Source organism: Mus caroli, chromosome 6, assembly GCF_900094665.2.
Source record: "Mus caroli chromosome 6, CAROLI_EIJ_v1.1, whole genome shotgun sequence".
NCBI lineage: Eukaryota > Metazoa > Chordata > Mammalia > Rodentia > Muridae > Mus > Mus caroli.
In genome coordinates, this window is record NC_034575.1 from 112,937,625 (window position 1) to 112,944,528 (window position 6,904).

Here is a 6,904-nt window from a genome sequence, read left to right on the forward strand (position 1 = left end):
GTGGGGGGGGACCAAAAGAAACAATACAAAACAAAACAAGAGTTGGAAGCCAGCCTGGATTGCAGTCAGACAGGAGAGGGAGCTCAAAAGTGAAACCTCTGGCTGTAAAATTCTGGGAACTTCAATTTGACCCCTGGAACTCACCTAAGGGAAATGAAAAAACTTGTGAAAAGTTGCTCTCTGGCTTCTACAAGGTTAGAAGCCACTTGCACCTTTCTCTGGTAATAGTAACAAACTTTAAAAATAAATAAAACCACCCAAGGAGCAGGGTGAGAGGTCTCAGCAGAACTTGCTGCACAGGCCTTTCAACCTTGAGTTTGATCAGGACCCCACATGGTGGAAGGAGAGAACACTCAGGATTGTCCTCTGACTTCAGTTGAAAGTGTGGTGATAATTCACACAAACTTAGGAATTTTAATGCCCCACTTTTTTTGGGCACAAAAAACAAAACAAAACAAAAACAANCAACCATCAGAGGTGGGGGACNTAATTTGCCAACTACAAGGCTCTGGGTTTAGTGCTCATGAATACTTATCTAACTTTTGTAGCATCTGTTTTCTATCATTTGACTTCTATTTTTCTTCTTGGACAGGCTTTCCTCTGAAAGTTTTCTTTCCTTTTTCTGGAGTTAGTCTGGTGTGTTGTTTTATAAACGTTTCCTTTATCACTGTAGTTAACTTATAACCAGAGATTATTCTGAATGACCTTGTAATTTCTCCAAGTGTTTATAGAGACAGCAGCTCGCGACCATGCTTTGTAGCCTCGGCCACCTCCATGCAGAGATGGTGCTCGTGTTCCTACGCCCGCCTAGGCGGCTCTGGAAGCTTCAAATATAATCTTCAGTTTAGCTTNTATCTCGACATCTCGCAGAGAGTCCTCCCAAATTATTACACATTAAGAAAATCTGTCCCAGCGTTCTCATAGTGCTGAGAGTTAGAAACTTAAAACCCTGACGCTGGGGGCTTTGAGCAACTTCAGACAAATCCCTCCCGACTGCCTGAGATGCCCTTAGGCGGTCTTTCTTTTACATAAGACACCATTCTAGTTTTCCGCTCGCATGCGGTCATTGATTCCTTTGGGATCACTTTTTCGGGATGCGGAGACACGCGTGCAGAATTCAGCGTCCCCCCTCACCAGCCCACAGGTCTCTCTATGGACAACCCCCTCCACCTTGCCGTCTCCCCCCGCTGGTTCGCCCGCCCCCTCCCCCAGCTACCCCCCCCCCCCCCCCCGCCAATGTTTGCGCCTGCGCCGTCACTGTCCTCTCCGGGACTCAGAGGCGGGTCCACAGCTCTCTAGTCCCGCCCCTCTCACTCCCCCGGCCAATCCTAGGCTCCGTTCTGGGCTCGTCAGAATGGCGCCGCGGCTGCCCTGTGCCCGGATGTCCGCTGCCTGAGGCTCCGCCCCATCACCGCCTTGCATCCTTCCGGCTCCGTCGTGGAAGGAGGACTGCGCCTCGTCTTCCTGAAGGTGGGGTTCGGGGAAGGCCAGCCCGCGGTCACGCCGGCTGTGGGAAGGGAAAGTGGGCTCCCCGGGCTACTGTTTCCGGGTGCTCGGGGCGTGGGCCGAGCGGGGAGCGGACCGGGGATCAGGAGGGCTTCCGGAGGCGCCGCGGGCGCTCGGCAGGCGGGAGTTGAGAGCAGGCCGGCCGCGCGGTTGACTCGCCCGGCTGAGGCCGCCCCGCGAGCGCGCCTGTGGGGGTTTCCATGGTGACAGTAAACAAGCCTCAACTGCCTCAGCTACAACTGCCAAGTCCCCGGGGTTCCACCCTCCTCTAGGTGCTCTGAGGGCCGGCGAGGTTCCGGATGTGAGTGGGAGCGTGGAGCCGAGAAGCCGGAGGTGAGGGCCGCCGGCGGGTTGTGCTGGCGCCTGGGCCCGGCGGGCGTTGGACGGCGGGCGTGGGATCCGGACTCGGAAGGAACGGGGCCGAGGTGGCCGCCGCACAGCTCTAGCCGTGCGGAGGCTGCCCACGGAGCTGGGGACCGCGTGGCCNGGGTTTGGGGTCGGGAGCCGAAGTTTAGCGCATTTCCGACGGGGGTTGGGCCGCGTGGCTGAGGTGTGCGGTCGGGGGAGCGGGGACTGAGGGCTGGAGTCCGGTCAGTAGGGCCGGGCCGCCGGGCTGAGGTGGGCGGCGGGTCTGGGAGACCGCGCGGCCCACGCCCGCCCGGAGAAAGCGCGGCTTTCCTCAGGGCCNGCCCCCACCCCGCCCGGAGGCGCGGCTTCCTCGGCGGGATATTTAGGGGGGGGTGAGGGTGGAGCGCTTCTCACCCAGCCCGGCTCACTCNGTCGGCGGTTCCAGGCAGGCCCGGGCCGTGGTTGTAGTTTGGAGAAAGGCGAGCGGGCGCTCACGTGGCCCGAGGCTCCCGGAGTTTCACAAGACTGGGCGGGGAGGTTGTACATCGTGGTGCGCACTAGGCTCCGCACCACGATGTACAACGTCCACAAGCAGGAGGTGGGCCCGCTCGGCCTTCCCTCGGCGCGTGCTCTGCGGAGCCTTCCCGATCCCGCGGGATCGGAGAGGCAGGCAGCCCCATGTGCCCTAAGACTCCCACCGAGCGGCCTTGGCGGATTTTTCTGCCCCTGCCAGCTCGGGAACAAACAAATGGGCCTCCTTCCTACCTGCAAGTGGGGCTGCGGAGTGAGCGGGCGAGCGAGCGAGCGAGCGCGGGTGGCCGCCATGTGGCTGTGCGGGATAGGTCTGAACCTGGGCAGTTTTGTTTACAGAACTTTTGGGCTTTTTAAAGTCGGTGGGTGTCATGTTTATTTGTGCGTGGGGGTGCGGTGGTATGGAGGTGAGGGGATAATGTTGAAGAAATTGATTTTTCCAGCTCTGCGTCCTTGGGATTGAATTGAGGGTCCCTGTCACAATGATCTATCGCTCTGTCCAGGGGGTGATTTAAGTAATTAAGTCTTCTAGTAGATCAAGACAGAAGATATCTTGAAATAGTTAATACTTAAGTCTTTTTTCCCTTCGTGCTTCGGTGTGAGTGGAGGTCAAAACGTGGTTCTGTTCTTCCATCCGTGTATTCAGACTGAGCGCAGGTAGCTAAGGTCTGGCAAAAAGTGCGTTAGCCCACTGAACAATGTGGAAGTACTTTTGAGTTGGGCTTAACGCCGGGTCGCTATGCATGCCTTTGCGCTCGGAGGGAGATCTCGGTTCGAGAACAGTCTATTCTACAGACCAAATCCTGACTTAATTTTGAACTTTCTGCCTTTCTTATCTCCTTCGTGTTGTCTTTAGTCTTACCAGCCTTTTTTTTTTTTTAAGTTACAAATCAATTTGTAGCCAGGGAGGATGACCTTGAATTCCAGATCACTCAGCTCCACCTCTAAACTGGAATACTAACCAGACCACACCGCATTAGTAGTTACTGGGCATGGCAGACTTTAGGCACGCTTTGTCAGCCCCATCCTGTCTGTATCATGTCCGTTTTTGTAGTAATTTTAAAAAAAGATTTATGGTTTGATTTGAAGGACGGCCTGGACACACTGGCTCTAAAAGTAAATGCAAAGGTGATTACTTTTTATTTCTTGAGGTAGGGTCTCACTATTAAGCCTTGGTTGGCCCAAAACCTACTGTATATTTAGATAAGGCTGGCTTCAAACTCAAGCAACACACCTGCTTTTACTTCCATAGTGCTGTGGATTGCTGGCATTAAAGGCATGTATCACGAAGCACAGCTAATACAGGGTTTTTGTTTGTTTGTTTGTTTGTTTTTACAGCTTTTGTTGACAGGGTTGTTTGTTTTTCGAGGCAGGGTTTCTCTGTATAGCCCTGGCTGTCCTGGAACTCACTTTGTAGATCAGGCTGGCTTCGAACTCAGAAATCTGCCCGCCTCTGCCTTCCAATTGCTGGGATTAAAGGTGTGCACTACCACACCCGGCTGTATTTTGTGCTTTTGAGATGTTTGGTTTTGCCTTTTGTTTTTTTTTTTTTTTTTGGTGGGGGGGGTGTTAATTTTGTTGTTTCTGGTTTTTCAAGACAGGGTTCTGTGTAGCCCTGACTGACCTGGAACTCTGAAATGTTTGTTTTATATGTGATTATATTTAAGACTTTAGTAAATGCCGAAATAAAACTACTGACCATTTGCTTACCAGAAAAATTTCAGTTCTCTGTGTAACCCACGAGTGAATGGTTGTGGGCAGATACTAGTAACATGCAGAGGTCAGAGAACAGCTTTTGGCCCACTTTGCTACTGGTGGCTTCTGGGATAAAACTGGGGTCACCAGGATTTCAGCAGGTGCCTGTCATCCCTTAATCTTACAAATTTTACTTATTTTGCTTTTGAGTCAGGGTCTCTATGTTGTAGCTCTGGCTGCCCTGTGGCTAGTTCTTTAGATCAGGCTGGCTTTAAACTCAGAACCTTCTGCTTTTTCTTGAGTGCTGGGACTAAAGGGTGTATACCACTACTCCTAGGGTCTAATTTTTGGGGTTTGTCTGTGTAACCTTGGCTGTCTTAGAACTCACTCTGTAGACCAGGTTGTCCTTGAATTTAGAGATTGGGCTGCCCCTGCCTCCCAAGTGATGGGATTAAAGGTGAATACAACAATTTAGCTCCTTCTCAATTTCAAAAAGTGGAGTATGCTTGCTTTAGTCTTCCCTTCCACTGCTAAGATTTAGTGCAGGAGTGCCACATGTAGTCACAGTGTCCATGTACCCAGAGAGATGCCTGTGTAGCCCTGGTTTGAACTCCTGCTTGTCAGGTGCTGGGATTCCAATGTAAGATTACCATTACAGTCTGGGTGTTCTGATTATCAGATTATTGCTATTTGAGTTAGTGGAGGCCTATAGACTTATGACTAGTTTGTTTGTTTGTTTGTTTGTTTGTTTTTTTAATTCAGTTTTTCGAGACAGGGTTTCTCTGTAGCCCTGGCTGTCCTGGAACTCACTCTGTAGACCAGGCTGGCCTCGAACTCAGAAATCCGCCCGCCTCTGCCTCAAGGCATGCACCACCATTGCCCGACTAGTTCTTAATATGCCATCAACTTCACATTTCATTTGTTAGCATATCGTTTGCAGGGTCCTACCTGAGTGAGGGACCAACATAGTGTTTCTTACAAAACATTTGATCTTGCTTTGTTTCCATTAATACATATGTAATGGTTAATTTCTTTCTCTCTTTTCTTTTCTTTTCTTTTCTTTTCTTTTCTTTTCTTTTCTTTTCTTTTCTTTTCTTTCTTCTTTCAAGACGTGGCCTCACCATGTAGCCCTGGCTAGCTAGAACATCAGATTCTCATCTGTGGTTGCCTCCTGAGTTGGTAGGTTTAGAGTAATGGTAAAATTTTGAGGTATTATTGCTCCCACTTAGTCAAGGTGTTAACTGGTTTGTATGTTGATGGTTTGAAGCAGAAGCAAAAGGATAGGTTCAAGTTCTGGGCTAACCATGCTCTGCAGTAAGACCTTGTTTTTTTATTGCCAGGAATGGTGNTACAGAGGCAGGACCTTTAATTTATTTCTCACTAGGAAGGCTGAGGCAGTCAAATAGATCCCTGAATTTGAAGCCTCCCTGTCCTGCAAAACCAAGTTCCAGGACAGCCAGGGCTAAACAGAGAAACCAACCCTATCTTGAAAAACAAGACCCCTATCCCCTTTTAAAAGTATATTTCCAGAAATCTCATTTTCAAGTTTTTTCTAGGAAGACCATTGTTCTTGGTATTAACTCAAAATTAAGTCAAAATTAAATGGCGATAGAGGAGTAGCTTGCATGTAACCTCAACATACAGGACACCATAGTAAATCCAGAATCCAGAGTACTTTGATAGAATAAAAAAATTCAGGTACTGGAAATGGAAAGATAGCATAGCCCCTGAAGAACATTTGTTTCTCTTACCCAGAACCTGGGTTTGATTTTTTTTTTTTCTTCAATGTCCAAATGATATTTTCTAACTCCTTTTGAAGGAGATTGGCTGAGCTCTGCAGGCATTAAGTAGTACATGCAGTGCATATACATATCTACAGGTAAAATATTCAGACTTTAAGTATGAAATAAAAGGGGGCTGGAGAGATGGCATAGGTTAAGAATAACCTGGTTCAATTCCTAGCACCCATATGGTGACTAACAACCATNTGTAGGAATGTATTGGTAGGAGTGAGCATGTGTACGTGAATACAAGATACATGTGAAATTATAAAATCTTAAAAATAAAAAGGAAATGTTTAAATATTAAGATGTTTTGATTCCATAGTAAGGCATCTTTAAGTGCTGTTTTGTAATTTCTCCTTAAAATATTAATGGTGGTGTTAGGCATTTGTTCCCTGAAACTGCCTACATTCAAAGTATGGTAATTGTCCCTGCTAGAGCCACTCTTACACTCCTTTCTTCNCTCCATTCTCCTCTTTCTTATATCTGTAATTCTCCATCCTAGAAGCAGTGTATTGTGGCTTTTAGCGTTTACAGTAGGGCCACCCCCCCCCCCTTTTAAAGCTCCTGTAGAAAGTTACACGAGACCTGGTAAAATGTTCTGTGGTCTCCTGAGGAATCGCCCATCCTTTTCAGAGATGATATGGAGGTCTGTTCAGAGACCCAGGGCCCAAGCCACAGGTAACCTGAACCTACTTAGTTCTAGCCTGTGACTGACCATTATGGAAAGAGAGGGCAACAGGGCTCATGATCTGTGTCTGTTCTACCATTTTAGTTGTAGTTTCTTTGTAGCAGTTTACACAACACATGCATTTCTCTGCTGCTATGGGGAGAGAGGTACCAGCCAATCTAAATGGAATTTTCAAGTCAATTGACAGGTCTACTGACAATACTTTTATTATAAACATAAGCGAGCTTCATAGTTTGACTACATTTGTCTTATTTTCCATTGTTACTATAGATTTCTTAGTTCTTAAGACATACGACGTAGACCAGTTGGTGGTGTGTGTCTATTTGGGATGGAGGCTGGAAGATAAGGACTT

The 6,904-nt window shown here is 48.3% G+C and overlaps 1 long non-coding RNA gene across 2 annotated transcripts in view; it reads left to right on the forward strand.

Moving 5' to 3' along the window:
* Positions 1-1,379: 1,379 nt before the first annotated feature.
* The window catches only part of LOC110296674, a 16,865-nt gene continuing 11,340 nt past the window's right edge, over positions 1,380-6,904 (forward strand). The window contains exon 1 of one of the 2 annotated variants that reach the window (XR_002378197.2): positions 1,380-1,470. This is a non-coding gene — a long non-coding RNA (uncharacterized LOC110296674). The other variant, XR_003836961.1, reaches the window with a different exon arrangement.